Here is a 21,710-nt window from a genome sequence, read left to right as displayed (position 1 = left end):
GACTTCTCTATAAAAAATCAGGATGTCTTTCATTTCTCAAATTGCCTATTAGAGATACTGTGAGGAGGAGGGACGAAGCGGCCCCCTGAGACGGTAAGGGCGCGGCCTGAGCATTTCAATATCTTGGAGACAAAGATTCCTGAGACTGGTGCAGCTCCCGGAGGCTCTGTACAGCCAGGATAATCGTGCACCCTCCTTCAACCAGCCTCTCACCCTCACTTCTTTCATGTGGAATCAAGAGCCTATTCAGTCGCATGGCATCTGTGCAGAGTCTAATCCCCCTTAAGTGACATGTCCTCGACAGTGTATGAGACAGCAGCCACAGCCTCCTGAAGCGGGTGGTCGTCTGGGATACGCAAGTGTGCACCGCACCTGTGGGGAGGTGAGGCCCCTAGGTTCTGGGACCACGCCCTCAACCCCCTTCTCTCCCACCCCCTAAAGTTCTGGAACCAAGCTCCGGCCCCAGTCACCGGCAGCATCCCCTTACTAGTTACTCCTCCTCCCCCAGTACTGGCAGCACCCCCTCACCCCAGTCACTCCCCACCCAAGTACTGGCAGAACCCCAGTGGCTGCCTCCCAGAGCTCAATACGCCATCCCCCTCCCCCACCCACAAAAAGCAGTTTATGACAAATAAGGATTTAATTTCAACACTGCATTGCCAATGTTTCCACACAGAGTGATATTTCAAAATCTGGTTTTGTTGACTAAAAAAGATACGTGGTACTTTGTGCACTGGGTGATAGTTATAATTTTCTACTCACTGACCAGCTTGCATTTTCTGAAAAATGTTAAATTCAACGGTTTCCATCCCTGATGATAACAGCCACTCGCATGACGAACACTTTGAATAATGAAAATCCTTCATAAGGTCCAGGCAGGAGCAGCAGCATGGGTCAGCCCTAGACGTTGGAATACGAGACACAAATGTGTCCAGTTATTCAATTAAAGGAAATGAGGAGCAAACATATAGAAAACATAGTTGCACAATGACTGTCTAAATACTTTGAAAAGTTCAGGCTAATTCTAATCGTATAGATGACACGTAATTCAGCCAGGCAGTCCGACAATGGCGCAAATTAGACATGACATATATGTGCTGCTTCAGAAGCAACACACGTCATCCGCCTCACCCAAGTCTTCACGAGTAATGAAAGTGACCCTGGCTACTTTCAGGTCGCACTCCTGTGGTGAACACGGAAAAATATACACGATAGTTTAGAGGGTTGCCGGATGTTTAGCAGTCAGGTATATTACTGGATGTTTAGCAGTCAGGTGTATTACGACATCAAGGAGGAATGTGAGGGCGACCCTGAACCAAAGACACTGTAGGATCCTGGCACGACTACGTCAGGTCCCAGGACAGGTACGGCTTCGTCCGTCCCAGTACGGGTAGGGCTGGATCCCTGCATGCGTACGGCAGGGTCCCGGTACGGGTACGTCTGGGTCTAGGGACGGACACTGCTAGGTCCAGACACGGGTTCGGCATAGGTACGGCAGGATCCTTACACGAGTACGGAATGGTCCTGACACGGGAAGGACTGGATTCCGGCACGGGTACGGCAGGGTTCCTCCACGGATGAGATTGGGTATCGACAAGGGTACGGCAGGATCCCGACCCGGGTACGGCAGGATCCCGACCCGGGCACGGCAGGATCCCGACCCGGGCACGGCAGGATCCCTACTCGGGTACGGCAGGATCCCTACCCGGGTACGGCAGGGTCCCGACCCGGGTACAGCAAGATCCCGATACGAGCGCGGCCGGGTTCTGGCACGGGTACGGCCGGGTCCCTGCACGATTACGGCAAAGTCCCACCCACACCCGAGACACAGGGTCCACCCCCGTATACTGGCCGCACCTCCTGCCCATTCATCACCGGATGCTGTGGTGCCCTCCGCTTGGACCTCTGGTACCCCGCCCGTTGCTGTGGTACTCTCCTCGTTGCTCTAGGATCTCTCTCTCTCTCTCTCTCTCTCTCTCTCTCTCTCTCTCTCTCTCTCTCTCTCTCTCTCTCTCTCTCGATATCATGGTATCCCTTTAGTTACCGTGGTAGCTTTCACTCTACTGTAGTACCCTGCTGATTTCTGTATACCCTTCCCTATCTCTGTGGTACACTGGTAGCCTCTGTAGTACCTCTCTTCTGACTGTGGTACTTTGCTACCTTCCATGGTAGCTCTATTACCATTGTGGTACCCTGCTAGCTTCTGTGGGACCGCTCTTGTCACTGTGGTATCCCGTTAGCTTTTGTGGCACCTTTCTTGTCATCCTGGTACCCTGGTACCTCTGTGGTACCTCTCCCATCACTGTCAAATTATCTGGTACCCTTGATTGCTTCAGCGATAAGTCGTCACCGCGGTACCCCGCTAGCTTGTGGCACCTCGTCATTGTGGTACCCCGCGAGCCTCTATGATACCTCGCTGGACGCCTGATGCTGCTGTAGTAGGTCTTTGTGCTCCACAATGTGAACCTGGGCAGGAGAGGCGGCACCTTGTTCACCAGGTAGGGCAGGGAGACGAGGCTGGTGCAGCTCGGGGTGGCACCTTCTCTGCCTGACCCTTCTCACCGTGGCAACCACCCCCCTTCTTCATTACCATAATCATCTTGCACAGAGACGCTGCTTCCAATCCCATCACCCGGCGCCTCCATCACACGCGGCTCGCGGCACCACGGCATTGTGAGGGAGCTCTTCCCTGGGAGCAATATCGGAGGCATCTCTCGTGAGATAGTCCCTCTACCTGTCAGTTTCTGTTGCCAGACTGTTCCAACAACATGTATGGAATAACAGTGTAGCTGTTATCATATATAAAGTTCTCGAGAAACTTCACTCTGTTATCACAATTACACCAACTGAATAACAATCCAATTATAAATGTATGCAGAAAATCACAGTACAATGAAAGCAAAAAAACATACTCCGGAAACCACCGGTCGAATCTGTCTGTCTTTAGTGAATAACCTGATTTAAACATTAATAAACCTAAACCCGTCACTTCCGCGTCAAATATAAGCGGACCCTGGAGGCAGAGTACACAGGGGGAGCGCGGGTAGGAGCAGCAGCAGCAGGGAGGGAGTCGTACCGGCGGGAGAGAGCTGAGCCCTGCACTGCACTTCGACACTGACACAGACACACAGCGGCCTCCACCGCGGCCACACCAGCACTGACGACGACCCGGCCCGGCCCGGCTTGCTCGCCGCCGCCACCCCCGCCACCTGCCGGCCATCCAGACCTCCCCCGCCCCTTCCACTCAACCTCCGACCTCGTCCACGCAACCAACGTGTGACTCAAGGGTGGCCAAGGGTCACCCCATGAACAACCCCGCCCACACAGTGACCTAGGATCATCATCAAACGTCCTCATCACGAACCACGGACGGATCACACTTGCTGCCATTGACCGACGTGACCTGGGCGGACACTTACCCTAACGAGGTGACTTTTATGTGTCTAGTGACCCAGTGTTTCACTGTAAGCCTCTCCGTCTTCCCATGGTTCTAAATCACGTCCAAAGTCAACCACGGGGAGGCGAGGCAGCCACGGACCAGGGCTCAAGACCCTGGGACAGAGCGCTGAGCATAACATACCGGGGACAATGCACCATTACCCCACTCTCGAACAAACTGTATCTAGTCAACCGCAGACATATGAATCCCAGTCACTACCTGGCTTTTGCTAGCGGCACTAAGAGCATCCGACGTCGTCGTGATACACACACAAAAAAAGGACCAGTGGCTGACGGCGGGGCGTCCACGGGGTTGCACTAACACCAGGGCAGAGGTAGCGACTGTGGTACCCACGACCCCACCCAGTGCATCACTGTACACACAAGTCTACACGGCACCAACGCTGCCAGCCACCAGGGTGATGACAAAGTTGACGTGACTTCAGCAGAGCCGCTCACCCGCCACCAGTTCACCGCCCTCTATTCCCAACTGTTTCGTCATCTACTTCTTCGAACAATTAATCAGTCATTTTTATCACTTTACTTACCACGAACAGTCAGCCACCAAGCTCCCCACTTAGCCACCAAGCTCGCCAACTATCTATCCCACTTTACCGACCAGCTCGCCACCCTCCGACGCTCTGGGACCGTCTTCGAGGCGACCGTCATTCCTCTTAACACTTACTTCGTTAGCTTTACATTTCCTTCTACAAATTCATACCCGATCTGACTTTTCCAAAAACCTCAACTTTCAAACTCACGAGAAACCAGAACACTGCGGGGAGCAGCAGCAGAGGCAACGTTGTCCCCGCACACACCACCACCACCACCACCACACAGTATTCCCCCGACGTGGACGTGGCTCTTCTCCCTGCTCGCTGGGGGACACCCAGCCAGCAGGCCCGACAGCGAGGCACGAAACTAAAGATGGTGAGGCGACAAGCCAGCCATGATCCCTACTGTATATATACCTTTTCTTAGGTTATCCCGAGACCATCCTTAGGGACAGGATGTCAAGATAATGGGGTCCCATTCGAGCCCACTACCCCGCAGGCTGACCATCACAACATTCTTGACGTTCCACCTTGGTGCACGCCACCCGCGCCAGGACGGACCAGGTACCCTGCTGTACACACCATTACAACACATCAACCCGCAGCTGATCCAGTCACCACAATAAAATCAAGACACGACAAGCGACGAAAAAAATCCGACGGCGTCTCCCAGGTGTATGAAGACGTATTCACGAGGGTCTGGTGATGCTGGTGTCACGTTCACACGACCGGGAGATACTTCAAGATGTATTGGTGTAATGTACACGTTTTCCCCGCCACGGCGAAGTGTGTGGGAGGATGGTGGGGGGAGGAGGAGAGTGAGCGACGGCACATCACCTGATATTCTCGAGCACCTGAGCAAGAGATGGTGTAGATAAGAGAGGGCGGAGGGCGGGCACGCGAGGCGAGAGACGTCTGTCTATTATAGTCTCGGGGTGCAGCCCGCCACTCCGAGCCAGGTGAGGGAGGGAGCCGACCAGGGTGGGGAGGAGGAGGGCACAGGTAGTTGTGAGGTAGTGTAGGATGCGACCTTGACGGCGGCGTCCGCCTGTACTCTGGGAGGGATGATGGCAGGCATGGCTCAGACACACACACACACACACACACACACACACACACACACACATTATTCCTTGAGTTAGTACCTACGTTGTGGCCTCCTTTGTCCCGGGCAGCAGGAGGGAGGCCTGCGTCACGAGTCTGGTGGGGAGGTGAGGGTGGGAGGACGTGAGTCTTCCTGAGTCACGTCGTCACCTAGGAGGACTGTCCTAGGCACCTCGCTCCGTCACGTGTCAATACAGATACGAGACGAAAGTAAACTATAGCTATGATCACTCACGAGACACTGGTCTACCGTAACTTACAACGCTGATTTACTGTTGTAAAAGAATGAAAATTTTTTGCAGAGCTTCGGTGCCGCGTGGATGTAAACATAGAACACTCAGAGCTTCACGACCATAACCTTACACAACGATGTTACAGAAGCTGCACACACACACACACACACACACACACACGCAAACAGTACTTTAATGACATTCACAAACACAACAACGCTCCAGCCCTTCGAAAATATCATTCAAACACAAATGCGTCACACGAGTAACCTCAGTTTCATATTCCAGGTAAATAAAGGTCATGTATTTGTTTTACGTCCTTCAGGTTTGTGTTAGAAACTCTGCGAAGTACCGAGATGGAAACCTTGTGTGGCATGTAGATGGTAACCTCGTGATTTATACAGATGGAGGAGACCTTGTGAGGCATCTAGTTAAAAACGTTGAGAAGGCTCCATCACAGACCTACTGAGGTATCTAGATGGAAACTTTGAGACGTACCCAGATGAAGATCTTTTGAGGTATCGAGATGGAAACTTTACGAGGCATCTAGATGGAAACTTGGTGAGCGCGCTGCCTCTAGGGACAAGTTGTTTGTTTAGAAAGTTATTCCATCGCGTGTGTACAGCCACGGGGAAGCGGTAGTTCCCCGGCCTGGCTGGGTCCACTGGGAAAACAATGTTACAAGTTATTCAGTAAGTTGGGTCTTACGTGAGAGACGTGGAGAGAGAGAGAGAGAGAGAGAGAGAGAGAGAGAGAGAGAGAGAGAGAGAGAGAGAGAGAGAGAGAGAGAGAGAGAGAGAGAGAGAGAGAGAGAGAACACCTGAGACCAATGACAAAAAAATCTCGTTTACTTTTAATATCTGTGACGTTGAGGAGTCACGTTCGCCTCTTAACACTTGAATATATATATATATATATTTTTTTTTTTTTTTTTTTTTTTTTTTTTATACTTTGTCGCTGTCTCCCGCGTTTGCGAGGTAGCGCAAGGAAACAGACGAAAGAAATGGCCCAACCCCCCCCATACACATGTACATACACACGTCCACACACGCAAATATACACACCTACACAGCTTTCCATGGTTTACCCCGGACGTTTCACATGCCTTGATTCAATCCACTGACAGCACGTCAACCCCTGTATACCACATCGCTCCACTTCACTCTATTCCTTGCCCTCCTTTCACCCTCCTGCATGTTCAGGCCCCGATCACACAAAATCCTTTTCACTCCATCTTTCCACCTCCAATTTGGTCTCCCTCTTCTCCTCGTTCCCTCCACCTCCGACACATATATCCTCTTGGTCAATCTTTCCTCACTCATTCTCTCCATGTGCCCAAACCATTTCAAAACACCCTCTTCTGCTCTCTCAACCACGCTCTTTTTATTTCCACACATCTCTCTTACCCTTACGTTACTTACTCGATCAAACCACCTCACACCACACATTGTCCTCAAACATCTCATTTCCAGCACATCCATCCTCCTGCGCACAACTCTATCCATAGCCCACGCCTCGCAACCATACAACATTGTTGGAACTACTATTCCTTCAAACATACCCATTTTTGCTTTCCGGGATAATGTTCTCGACTTCCACACATTTTTCAAGGCTCCCAAAATTTTCGCCCCCTCCCCCACCCTATGATCCACTTCCGCTTCCATGGTTCCATCCGCTGACAGATCCACTCCCAGATATCTAAAACACTTCACTTCCTCCAGTTTTTCACCATTCAAACTCACCTCCCAATTGACTTGACCCTCAACCCTACTGTACCTAATAACCTTGCTCTTATTCACATTTACTCTTAACTTTCTTCTTCCACACACTTTACCAAACTCCGTCACCAGCTTCTGCAGTTTCTCACATGAATCCGCCACCAGCGCTGTATCATCAGCGAACAACAACTGACTCACTTCCCAAGCTCTCTCATCCCCAACATATATATATATATATATATATATATATATATATATATATATATATATATATATATATATATATATATATATATATATATATATATATATATATATATGAAATTTCGGGAGGCAAGTCTAATCAGAGCGAAATGGGCGACCCTTTGCACTTTGCCAGCTTACAAATTTTCCACCAAACGTTCACGTATTATGCCCTCCACACAACCCATGGCGAGGGAAGGAATCAAAAGTACCAGATTATATATAAACTCCACGTTAAGTATGACACAATTACACCGACGAGGACATGGCACTTACTTTGCAAATCATGTGTAATTTGATGAAAATCATGTAAATCATGTACCATACTTTTAGAAGGTTACACGTCCATGGTGAAAAAAATCTCATGTAAAACACACACACACACACACACACACACACACACACACACACGCACACACATACACACATAGATAGATAAACAGATAGACAGATACATAGATAAAGAGAAGTCGATACAAATTCAAACTCGACCACTTAACGTGAGGCGAGTCAGGCGACAGCCAGCCAGTGTGATGCAACACAAGACATTTCATGCCATCCATCTGTGACGATCTTTATGTCGGAGGATTTTTAATTTACTTCAGAAAATACGTAGAAGTTCCGAGCGGGTGATCGCGGCTCGTGGACGACCTCCCATTATGATGTATGTGTCATGGGGTTAGTCTGGCACACACACACACACACACACACACACACACACACACACACACACACACACACACACACAAAGTAATGCATACAAATGCGCGACAAATGTCGTCATAACAACTCAGAGGATGTCGACCACGAAGGCTGAGCTAAATACAAACACAAGTACACACAATCAAGCACGCAGGCGCGTGGTGTGTCCCCGTCCTTCAAGGGCAAAATTACAAGCCAGCCAACCAGCCTGCTTCGTTCTTCCTGCCTCACTTGTCCATGGTGGAACTGCAGGAGGTGGCGAGGGACCCCAGCATAGCCTGCGCTGCGCTGGAGTGAGGCAGCCAACGGACATTAAAAGACGTAGACAGGATCCTTCGCTACCTGGATAGAACGTATCCCCCCCCCCCCCCGCCCCCACTACCTGGGTATATAGCATCCCTGACTATCAGGACAAAGTGTCTCCCACTACCTGGTTACATCCTCGAAGGAAGCCAAAGTATGAATGGCTCCTGCCTGGCATTTCCGAGGGGGGGTTGAGGGGCAGGACGCAGACGGTCCTCCTGAGTAAAGTCACTCCTGCCCTGCAGGCTCGTCTGTGTTGTCGGCTCGTCCTGTACCTCCGTCCTGAACACACGTGCACGTCCCTGGTGTACTACAAACACACACACACACACACACACACACACACACACACACACACACACATACACACACACAAGGTATGGTTCCCCACGAGTGTAAAATTACAGAGTGTATTTACACATAGGAGTAGGTAGAGACATGGTAAACATACAGAAGGTTACGAGACGGGGCGACACGAGTGCAAAACTCTCTCTCCCTGCAACATGCGAATAGTAATCACACACAAGCCTGACCAGTGACGACACTTTACCATTACACATCTATCTTGTTCCTAACGTCCCCTCCTCACGTACACAACTCTCCAGGTAACATTACTCTACCTTACTGTAGCCATGAGAAAGTTGTGTCTCGTGTGTGACCACTGGATTGGCAGAGGGTGACCCGTGAAGCAGGTCAGTCTTGCATGCGTAACTTGACAAGTTTCTATCCTGTTCCAGATGTAAATTTAGATTTCTACATTTCCAACTACATTCCAACTGTGTCCAGCTACGAGAGTTTTATCTATGCTGGTGTTTACCTTGTGATCAACGTTGTCTGATATATTCGTCCTTTACAACGTCTTCTACTTTCTTCATTTTCTACATCCACACGGCTACAAAATTTTTATACCAAACTTGTCCACAAACACAACTGACCACACAACCTCCTTCTTATTGTAAACTTTGCAGAAACACTTCGCTATTCCAGTCCAACAATAATGAATAAAGATAACGGTTCTAATCATACATTTATTATTCACGAATTAATCAATTCAGTTGTTATATCTACATATTTGATTACTGTGTACGATCAATATTTGTGAGCTGACGGAGATGGGTAGGGACTATACCGCCCCCAGATTCGAACCGAGGCCGGCCCGAGGGTGCATCATGGTCTAGGAACAGAGTTGCCACTGCCCTGCACCTGCCAGTCTGGAGGCAGTGTTGCTACCTCCTTAGTAGTAGTCATTACTGACTGTTAGTTACAAGCAAAGTGTTTTACTATCGTGTGTGTGTGTGTGTGTGTGTGTGTGTGTGTGTGTGTGTGTGTGTGTGTGTGTGTGATATTCGCCGGGTCCCAGTAGATTTCCATAATAATTTCTGGTGTTCACAGGTTGAGCTGGCAGGACAATACCCACAATACCTCAACTTTACCATTAGCTGAGATATATGGAGGCTGGCAGCGGTCACCTGACTTTTACTGTGGTTGATCATTATGTTTTCTGAGTCCTGGTCGGGACCGTGACTGGTCGTAGGCACTGGTCGTGATAGAAACGACCAGTCTGAATCAATGTTACCACTTTTACCACCTCCAAGTTTGGGTAGTGTTGCCATCTCCCTACACCTACAAGACTGAAGTCAGTGTTGCCAGGAACATACATCTGTATGTCTGGAGTCAGTGTTACCACTTCCCTATACTTGGAAGTCTGGAGACAGTGTTACCAGCTCCCTACACCTGGTAATATGAAGTCAGTGTTACCAGCTCCCTACGGTGGTAACTCTGCCACAGACTCTGGTAATCGATCCCCTGTACTAGACTTGTGGCAGCGTTTTACCACAACTGTGGAGACCTGGCCATGCCTGGCTCTACCCTACAATAACAGAACACCCGGGACGTCCCGCCAACACTGGGGTCAGTGATATACAGCCTCGCACACCCCACACCCCCACCACCAGCACAGCCTCGCACACCCCCACCACCAGCACAGCCTCGCACACCCCCACCACCAGCACAGCCTCGCACACCCCACATCCCCACCACCAGTGTGGAAGATGCGCTCCCAAACCTGTCCAGACGCCCAGTACCTGCCTGGACTTTCCCCAGGCCCGCGCTCCTCCGACTTCCTCCCCGAAATGTATACACCTGTGTGTGTGTGTGTGTGTGTGTGTGTGTGTGTGTGTGTGTGTGTGTTTACGTGAAACGTCCACTCACAATATCCACACAACCAAGAGGCACTAGTGGTCCACCGTGCATGGGAGTAGATGGGACTGACAAATACCAAATGTGACGTTCTATGACAAGGTTATCCGCTGGAGCGCAGTCACAATATCGAAATTCCCAATGTATATAGACGGAAGCGGGATAATACGGCAGAAGCTATCCTGCCAAACATCATTCCCTCCAGGGTATCAGTGAGCAGGATGATGGCCATAAATAAACACCATGTAGTACGAACACAAAACACTGACGTGGGAATACTACGGGGAAAGTGTGAATGGAAAACGTCCATTGTGTTCTGACGTATGGGAGCTGTTAATCCCACCAGCCTTCCACGTCCCGAGTCACGGGTTCGTGAGGGGCGAGGCGTCTCCATCCCCTGGGGGTCACCGGCATCCCCCAGAAGACCAGCTAATCCTGGTCACCCGTCGTCGCACGTGTCGTGTGGCGGCGCGTATAAGTCATCCTCTACTGAGAACTTCGCCTACAACTGTGTTGTAGAGACGTGTCATGTGTCTCTGTCCGTCATACTAGGTCACGATGGGGGGGGAGGGACGACTCTTTGCCTAGTGTGTTGATCACCACAGTGGAGCCAGGCGTCAGTGGTTGCATTGAGGTAACTGGCCGCACTCGGGTCAGTGCGAGGTGGGTCATGGCCACTGGTGCTCTACCACTGCAAATAAGACGTTGTTGTTGTTGTTGTTGTTGTTGTTGTTGTTGTTGTTGTTGTTGTTGTTTGTTGTTGTTAGGGGCAGTGGTTGTGTGATGGTGTTGGTGGTAGTGGTGATGCTGCCTCACCAGCAGCACTAGTGATCAGGGTACGGGCGTGGCCCAAGCACCCTCAGCAGCGGTACGGCAAGGGTGTCCTAAATACCTGCCAGGGCCGCGTGCCTGACACCACTGGACGGGTCGGACATCCCCCCCGCACACGCACACGCACACACACACACACTTTCCCCAGCCCCGCAACACACAGGCGGCTGGGTCACAATGCAGCCTCACACAATGGTGTTCCCTCCTGTGAACACAGTCTGTTTCAGCTCACACCGCCACAAATCGCCAGAACACACTCCTGCCCACTTCAAAAAGACGGGATTAGCCTACAACAAAGGCTCCACCACACAATAGTCCAACAATTCCACCAACTGTGAGTCTGTTGGCAAAATAGAGAAATCTTTGGTCAGCCCTTCAATTAAAAGTCTCCGCCCGGATACATACAGGCTGAACACTCGACAAACACACTATACAAATACATCATCTTTTTTTCCCTAGTAATCACAAACGTCATTCAACATCCACATGTCCCAACCAACCCCATTACGCAAGACTTTAACCACAGCTATTTTTATACTACTAAGAATCTCTGACCCTCTGTCCTTCAATTCACCAGCATCTTATGAATAACCTAATTCAATCTATAAATGCAACCTTCGTCATTCACAAACGAAGAACGTCATCTTTCCATCCCTACAGCAGCAACGCCTCTCAGATCATCCAGTCTTTATAACAACCACAGTCACTGCATCAACCACTCTCGCCAGTCTCCCACACCAACCAAACCACCCTGCCATTACCCCAGATTAGGCTGGGCACTAGAGACTGACACACAAATCACTCTGAACGATGAACAGTAAGTGGTGAACACTGTTCTCTCAAGATGGCACGTGAACGCTGTAAGGACACTCGTCACTCATGAAGAACAGTTCCCCTTTACAGTTCTGTTTCCATCACACAACTACACTGACAATCTTTTATTTTCCACCGGTGCTTCCGGTCCAGCACAAGAATGCGTCGCATTTCCCCCACAAACCTTTACTACAAACAACATAAAAACAAGCTATTTTTGGCCACCACTCAGACTGGACATTAGGTACGTAAAGTGAGACTGTCACTGGCGAATGCTCGCCTGAATCAATTCAAGATAATACACAGTATAAACCCTCTTGCTGTACTGGACACGTGAAACATTAACTTGAGCAGTAATGACATCATCTCGTGCGTGCATCTATACTTCCGGCACTTATATATCAACATTACATCATACACATAATATGATATATGGTGCATCAACTTTACTTATATTTTGGAAAATATGTTCCCCTCCAGCAGAACTACAACCACAATGTTTGCCCCTCGTGTAAGGTGTTCCACTACACTGAAGACAATATCTGGCAAAGGTTTTTGTCAATACGTATTTCTTTTTTCTCATACTATCTATTCTTGACCGAAGAGTGTGTAAAGAAAAAAATTACAAAAACGAAGACAGATATTGTTTGTTTCCGTTTTAACTCAGCGAGCGCTTCTGCAGATACTTCAAAACAGTTTACGACGGAGACTGTTGCCTTCCTGGCGTCTGGGTCAGAGAACTTCATTTTGGCTATCAAACGCGCGGGAGCCAAGGGTGTGTGTAGTGGCCTTGAGAGTCTTTACGATGTGGTTAAACCGCTTCCTCGCGTCTAAGGCGGCCTTTCGCGCCACCTCCTTGACGGCTGAGTCCCACCCACAACACAGGTCGAGGACGCGGGAACACCCACTATCTGTGGAACGAACGTCCATGACATTCACAAACTAGTATCGTGCCCCGAACTCTCGCTGGTTCTCGGTATCCGGTCTGTGCCGTTTACCCCCTCGTCTATCGGACCAAGTCCAGTCAGCATCGCCAAGCAGCACTAAACGTCGTCTTCTGTCTGCAAGTGTCACCCTCAGCCAGTTCTCTTGCGTTCTCTGAGCATGACAGGGTCTGAGGAAGGCAAGGGACAGTTTAAATGTCGTTTTGCATCAGTCGTCCAGCGGGCACGACACACACGCTCCTGGTCGTCGTGTGTACAAGCAGCGGAGCTGAGCACTCAGACAAATATACAAATCTCGGTGACTGCTTGAGAGGGATGTTAAATCTAATCTTTCTTTGGAACTTTTTCTTCTTCTGCCTTTGAACTTCCACGAGATATCTTCTAACAACCGCTGAAAGATGTTTAAACAACGTCTACTACAAATATAATCTAAAGTCGCCTTACAAGATGTCTTTGGTTATCCATGATAAAAAATAAGTACTCCCAGACTTCATCTGTCTAATCTTACACACGTTTGTTGCTCCATTGATCAGTTAAGCTATTTGAGGCCACGACCCACAAGCCCACTTTCCCGTTAAAATCTGGTTGGTCAGGAATGCTTTAAAGATATTTGTCCAGTGAGTAAGTGAATTTCTCCAGTCAACGGCCCATAATGTTTCTAACGCTTCAGGGAAGAGAATGAAACAGTTTTGGGTACCGGATGTTTACAGCTTTCTTTTCCTGCATTCATGTCACTTCCTTAATCTGTTGGTGATAATTTCAATTTCAGTTCTTTATCCTTTGATAGAGGAACAAGATCCAAGTGCTATCACTAGATACCCCTGTTGGTGATATTAAATTCCTTTCCCTTCATTCCGGAATTAGGATTGGATATAAGATGGCTGCTATACTCCTTATAATCTTCCGTTCATAAATAGCTCCAGACTGCATTCCTATGGAAGTCATCGCCTGCAGTTCTGATTTATGACCGAGCCAATGTGCCATGCACGAGATCTTTGCTTATGTCAATGAAGAATCAGCAAAATTTACGAACACTAAAAAATCGGTTCTTGGAAAATAAGCATAAGTGTGGACAGTATGGATGAGTGTAGTGGCTAAAGTGGTAAAGTGTACTGAATAGTGCGGCTGCCACTACCACCACCACCACCACCACACAGCGGTATGACTTTAGCCACTGGAAGTGTCTGTGTGTGTGTGTGTGTGTGTCGTCACTACACCACTTCCATCAGTGGACGTCTCGTAGCAGAAGCAACAACTGCACAATTTGCTGACGCCCGAGCAAGTCTCATTCGCTGTGAATAGATGAGCAAGTCTCTTACTGTCCTAGAAATTATCTCACGAATCCATTAAGCCCAGCTGGAACAAGCTTGTGTCCTGGAAATAATCTCATGAGTCCATTAAACCCAGCGGGAATATCCTCTTTTTTCTTTCATGGAAACAATCTCATGAGCCCTGAGGGTTTCCAGTCAGACGAGCATGTGACTCATGTCCTTCTTTGTTGGCAGATGGTTTCGCTGAGGCTTTACTCACGCCCAGGACGTCACGCCCTCCTCACCAGTCACGTCCCTGCGACCTCTCACACCCTCCCCATAGCCGTCATGCATCTGTCATCCGTCACATCTCAGCCAACCGTCACACAAACGTCATATAAAGTGTTCGTCACATCTCGGTCAAACTGGGAAATAAATAATCTTGTCCCGACAACGACGACCATCATCATACAAGCTTTGGTCAGCACCAAGTAAACATTATTTGCTATGCATGGACATAAAATGCAGGCCCAGCGGTGCCATATGCCTGGTGCAAAGCAGGGGAAGCATGAGACAGCCATGGTAATGCAGGTCAATCATGGGAGTGGTTCTTTCCTCCCCCAACCCCCACCTCACCCACATACGGCGCCGGTCACCTGCCCAGTACTGGGAATTTACAGCTCTTGCCCGTATTGACCCCCGACCTGGCTAACCCACACACCTTCAACCTTCAAGCGCGCCGGCAGGCAGCTCCCATGGTGGTGCTGGCGGGTGTAGGGTGGCTGACTGAGGGCGGAGGGCGGCTGTTTGTGGGTGGTGGGAGTCTCACAGCTGACGGCTACGGGCGGCTCAAGTAACTCGGGGGCGGGTGGAGGTCGTACTCTACTTTCACATTCAAGGTTGGACTCTACTCCCACAGCTGAGTCGGTGATCAAGCTGCACTGCTGCTCCTCTGGTCAATCAGGGTGTTCGAGGCCGTGGTCCCAGCGTTGACGTACACGACACGCCCTGGCTGATCAAGTACAAGAGTTCTTGAATTTCTCCACAGGGCGCTCCCGTGGGCCCCGGAAATATACACAGTTTTCTCTTACTGCTTTTATCGCAGCTTTTCACTGAAGTAATGTTATTCTTGTCTCCCATGCGTGTCATGCAAAGAAGTAATGACTTGTGCGTGCACACAGGAGGACCAGGCCTTCCATGATTTTCCGTATGTACTCTTACAGTCTGAGTTTCACTGAATAGCTTCGTGATTTGAGCGTCGGCTGTGTGACACCTGAGCATAATGTCTCACTCGGAAATTTCGTCCACCCTGCGCGGTGATGTTAGCACAGAAACAATATTCTAGAACTGAAAGTAAAGGTGCAGTGGAAGGTGTCATCACTGGTGTATCTTTTCTTGTTATACAGCAGATCGCATGATCCAGCCTACCTTGATATTTCAAGAGGCAACTGTATCCTCTGTTGTGTTCACAGAAGGTCTTTCTTCCGTGATGTACCGGTGCTTCTTCCCTCCCATACTAAGTACAAATTCCAACGGAGTACAAATTTCAATTTCTTCCTTTCCATCCAACGAAGCAGCTTTAACATAGTCACACATCACTTAATTTCCCGTAGTTCAGAGAGTTGCTGGCACGGTCGTCACCCCAGCTGAGGGACCGTTCATCCTCCTGACACTGCAGCATCCATGCCTGACGCCTGACGAGCAGGTTCAGCCCGGCTGACCTTCAACTGACGTCTAACAAGTGGGATCAACGAAAATCCTGTCCTACATACCCACCACTGCCGCCGCCGCCCCACCTCACCACCACCACTCTCGCAAGACTGACCCCACACACTTCATGGCCTTCTTGAGCATTTCTCAAGCAGGGATTAATACCAAATAAGTAATCCTCGCATGATCTGCAGTCAGGTCAACTCCTGTTCCTCTAAAATAACAAGTGAAACATTACATTCCAAAAGGATCTCATTAACCTACAAGCTACTCAAGCTTCAACAAAAACGTTCAGTTTACTACGACAGAAGGGCAGGTGTGCGCTCTGACACATCACGGGCATCGTCTACCACGTATCTGACGAGATGATGATCCTTGACGCTAAACACCCAAGTGCACATTCCTGGTGACGGAACACTGCACCAGAACACATGCACACACACACACACACACACACTCCTGTAACACCAGGTGAGTCCTCGACACCAGCAAGTGTTGCGTCGTCCACAATGAACACAGTGGGGAGCTACACACACATACACACACACACACACACACACACCATGTTGAGGAGACATCCAGTGAGAGACAAGGATCACATGAGTATATATTTTCATCAGCCAGTTACATAAACAGTCCTCCTACCCACTAGACACAAACAACAATACAAATACGGATAACTAATTCCCTAGTCATTTTCCAAAAGAGACAGTGAAGAGAATAAGCATACACAAGAGACATACACAAGACAGACGTCTGTCCATCTGTCTATCGAACACAGAGGAACACAAAGACTTACTGGGCAAAGCTGTGGCCAGGATCACAACACCGCCACACTCTGGGAATGTAAAGCCATCTACCTCCTGCCCACCACACTTTGTCGTCTGCTCTCATCCCCCCCCCCCCCCACATACACACACACACACACACACACCACACACCAGGATACAGACAAAGTGCCACTGGCCACTTCTGAGGGTAGGTACGGCGCTCCTGCAGGTGCTGGATAGCATGAATTATTAATGAATGTCTTCAGAACGACGGTTTAAGACCCTTGAGCACGAAGGTTTGGTCACTATAATACGTACACACATTTCTCATAATACAGCAAGGACACTTCACCACAAATAAATTAAATAATCAGAATGATTTCCGTGTTGTCCCAGTCCCAGGGTCCTGGTGAAAAGTCTGCGCGTTGCTTTGGTTCCTCGGTCCCGGTGAAAAAGATCTGAGCGTAGCCTTGGTTCTCTCTTCAGTTCTGATGAAAATGAACTTCGCTGAACTTTCTTCGACAACAATTTACGAAGTGAAAAATTCATTCTTTGCCACATTGAGAGAGAGAGAGAGAGAGAGAGAGAGAGAGAGAGAGAGAGAGAGAGAGAGAGAGAGAGAGAGAGAGAGAGAGAGAGAGAGAATGCTTTAACAACGTCTTTTATTATGAAAATATATCTCTTCATTACCTTGACGTAAGTGGGTACGAAAGAAAACTTATAGCTCTACTAATGTACCATCAAACCACGTAAGTGTGCACGACTCTGGCCAGCCATAATATTACACGATGTCTTACTCGAAGTAAACACAAGCCAAGGTTGTGCCTTCACTGGGACGACGGCTAGTAAAAGAACATATTCTTATATTTTCTTCGCTTAAAGGCTTACCTCAGTCATCTTCTCCAAGTCCGGCATGTTCAGCGTCCAGCAGCTGGATTTAATGGCTATCGGGAGATCAGGTTAGATACAAAGTACACACAAGAAATGGGTTTTATTTATTGAAAGTCAATTAGAGTTTTGAGTACTTCATACATACCAGCTAATGGTGAAGACCTACGCACACTTAGGTCTGTCCTGCAGCCGGAGATGCGTTCTGAAAAAGTTAAGTCAGGACTGTTGACCTCTAGCACCGACCACGACCACAATGACCCCGTCAGGCTTCACCTGTCCTCTGGCTGGGCCATCAGAGGGGAACATGTACAATCACCGTCCCATCAGCAACGTTTGTCCTGTCCACCTTCATCTTACGTCACCCCCTCCACTTTCCCTGACACTCGGCATCGCCCACCTCCTGGCTCTCAACCAATACCCTGCACTACCGTTGTCTCAACCCCGACACACTCTCTCTACCTTCTTTGCCTCCGTTTCAGCCCATCCTCACTACGTCTACTACAGCCATCCATGGCTCAAATCCACCCCCTTACAAGCCAAGTTCCCACCTGCTTCTGAAAGACCGACGACGCAGCATCATCTTTCTTCTATCATTACACAACTGAAAGAAATCACACTGAGATAGTGTGTGGGAGACTTGCATAGTGGGAGAATATTGTGGGTGTGTCTGTGGAGGCCACTAGTGACCTACATCCCGGGGGTGTACAAGACACCCCACAATAAACCTATTAACCTCCACCACCACAGCCACTGCTGCCCAGGACCCTAAACAGGACAACCGCAGGAACTGGGCGAGTCCCGTGATCTTCATCACACTTTCTCCTTCACACACACACACACACACACACACACGCACACACACACACACATCTCAGGTAACACACAGTTCTCAGGCAAAACCTACATTCCGCCCGACACCCATAAAAAGAAGGGGAGTGCATGTCTTCGTCCGGGGTCCTTATCAGAAGAGTAAAAGCGAAGTGTTGACACGAAGACAAATGACGGTGACGAATTTGGCGTTATCTCCAGCATCAGAGGTGCTATAGGATCGTAGCTACGGAGATAAACGTGGCCAAGGACGTCTCCTGGGCCGCCGGCCCCTCGCCCCAGGATAGTCCTCCAACTGAGAAGCTTATCACCAACCAACTGACCACATGGGGCCGGACCTCACCCAACACCAACACTGATCAACACTCTCGCTGTCATTCCTCAAGCTCACTAGACTGACATTACCTAGGGAGTGCTGGGACGTGTAGAAAATGATAACCAACATGACTATGTATGAAATACTGCAATAAAGACGAAACTCAGGACCTGGTATGTGCAGAGGTGACACGTAATAATGTGGCCGTGTGCATGATCGAGTGGCATCAAGCGGAGGGACGCGGCATGATTCTCGCCACAGTTGGAGACGAGAAGTACCGCTGGCCACCACACTACACACACACTTACCTGCATCACATATTCTGCCCTACTGCAGGTGATCAGCTGCCAGGCCATACGATTAGCTAAATATGTCATCCTACACAGCAACAGATGAGAGAGAACTGTATATTTGATATTCATTTTGGAGGTATGAGTACCTCCTCAGCTGTGGTCAGTCATGGTGCTTGAGACTGCACTCGTAAGCCTACACACATACCCTCCACTACCAGGCACAATCTGGCTATAGCTGTCAAGTGTCTCTGCATTTCTCCCTCAGCAAGTCCACGATGTTTGTCCTACTTCCAGGTAATGAGATGTGCATATCTCACACGACAACAGAAGTAACAAATACCGTGAGCCAGCAGGGAGGTAGGAAGGTCGGGGGAGGGGGCATCAACCTAGCCCCAGGTCACGGATACCACCGCCCTGTGGACCAAACACGCCTTCTGTCCTACCATAAACTCAGACACACTTGGCTTCCAAATTTAACCCAAAGTCGTCCATTACCTGAGGCTCCTCCGTCACGCCCCTCGCTTTCCAGACTATCTCCTTCACTCTGGGGATATTTACAGAAGTCCTGATGCCATCTCACCCCACCCCCCCAACAAGGTCCCTTGGGAAACCCACTTAACCCGTCTCTCACTATCCCGTGAACCCTAACTAGGTCCCCAGGGAAACCATCTGACCCGTACTAGCACCGTCCCCAGGAGCCATACCCAACCCAGCCAACCTACGAGTTCCCGCCCGTTGCCTGCAAGACCTCATTATAAACCCTAAGATCAAGTCAGAAGATCCTCCAAAACAGGCGTATGTGACCTTGGAACACGTCAAGTGAACAAGGAGTCATAATGGAACTTGAAGACAACGCCACACAACACCTCTCGTAATTACGGTCCCGTCACTCTGGTGTGGTGTGCCCCTCCATCATACTACACCATAACCTCACCCACTGTGACACGTAAACAAAAGAGTGTTTACAGATCTCAAGCCTCTCATGCACCTTACGGTGGTAATGTAAACATCCTCATTCCTGAGTCCCGTAGAGGACACACGGGCCGCTACACAAGGTTGATCACCCTGTAATTCTACCTGTCTTCTCGACCACACCGTAAGCCGGGTACACGACATCTCCTCAAAATCTGGAGGGAGTTCCTGTCACCTCGGAACGACGCAGGAGGTTTGTGTGTTGAAGGGTGGGTGGTCGGACCGTGAGGTCGTTTGAGACTGCGTTGTAGTCTTAGTTCATGGTGCCCATGGCTATTGTTGTCTGTCGTGTGAGGGTATGGTGTCCAAGGATGAGGTGTTGTCTGAAGCTGTGCCGCTTCAGAGTAAAAAGCTGGGGTGTCGTTTGATATCGAAGTGTTGCGCCTGTCTGTGGTAGGGAGTAGGGTGCTCCGAGCGGTGTCTGTCCTCACATGACTTCTGTCCCCAGTAAAACACCTCCTCCTGCCCTACTCTCCCCAATGATCCATCCATCACAACCTCACCATCCATGAGCCACACTAGTCCTTTTCCCCTCTACATCCTCTCCTGCCTTTCCCATAATATTCCCCACCCACACACCTACCCAACTGCACCCCAACCTACCACATCCCCAACCCGCAGCTCCCCACCACACCACACCTTTATTCCAGTGGCCTTTACTGGCTTGCATCACAGCCTCCGACCAGTGCAGCCACCACCACCTCTCGACCCCACAGGCGTTTACCGATAATTCAAGATTGCCAATGTGCTGCTGGGTATGTAAGGCATCCAATTAAGTTTTTAAACCTCTCTCTCTCTCTCTCTCTCTCTCTCTCTCTCTCTCTCTCTCTCTCTCTCTCTCTCTCTCTCTCTCTCTGAGAAAAACTAGATCAGAGTCTAGGCGTGACTCTCCGACTATTGGCTTGCGTAATATCGGCGGGGCATTAAAGGCGAGTCGGTGTAAGTAGGTCTACGAGATCCCGCGTGACGGGTTTGTTGTCCGCGGCGAGGCGCCAACTGGACCAGCAAGTGATCTCATCAACGTATACTGGATTTCTCGCTTGTGTGCGTCGAGACACGTCTGCTCTCCTTGCCTTCCTCAGTGTCAAGTAATAAGTTATGAGTTTTAATAGTCTTCACTAAAGCAATAATGCTGTATAATTACGGCACTTCAAGTCTAGCTCACCATCGATGATTTTGAAGAATCTCCTACCCAACACACACACAACCCCACACCTGATAACCCCACCCACCACAAACATCCTACACCTGACTACCATCATCACCATATATAACCCCTAATCTGATTGTCATCATCACCACACACAACCCCATACCTGCCAACCATCACCACCACACACAACCCCATACCTGCCAACCATCACCACCACACACAACCCCATACCTGCCAACCATCACCACCACACACAACCCCATACCTGCCAACCATCACCACCACACACAACCCAATACCTGCCAACCATCACCACCACACACAACCCCATACCTGCCAACCATCACCACCACACACAACCCCATACCTGCCAACCATCACCACCACACACAACCCCATACCTGCCAACCATCACCACCACACACAACCCAATACCTGCCAACCA

At 49.4% G+C, this 21,710-nt stretch overlaps 1 protein-coding gene across 8 annotated transcripts in view; it reads right to left on the bottom strand.

Annotated features, from left to right (window-relative positions):
- Btk (tyrosine-protein kinase Btk29A) overlaps window positions 1–21,710 on the bottom strand; it is a 433,655-nt gene that overhangs the window by 239,291 nt on the left and 172,654 nt on the right. For 3 of the 8 annotated variants that reach the window (XM_071668437.1, XM_071668438.1, XM_071668440.1), the window contains exon 1: window positions 3,077–3,231. The exons of the other annotated variants lie outside the window; for them this stretch is intronic. The gene's annotated coding sequence lies outside the window, so the exon portion shown is untranslated. Of the gene's footprint in view, window positions 1–3,076; window positions 3,232–21,710 lie in introns of those variants that run through there. 8 annotated transcript variants of the gene reach the window in all.

This window comes from Panulirus ornatus, chromosome 13, assembly GCF_036320965.1.
Source record: "Panulirus ornatus isolate Po-2019 chromosome 13, ASM3632096v1, whole genome shotgun sequence".
In the NCBI taxonomy this organism is placed as follows: domain Eukaryota; kingdom Metazoa; phylum Arthropoda; class Malacostraca; order Decapoda; family Palinuridae; genus Panulirus; species Panulirus ornatus.
The sequence above is the reverse complement of the archived record's forward strand: the minus strand, read 5'-3'. Positions and strand labels throughout refer to the sequence as shown.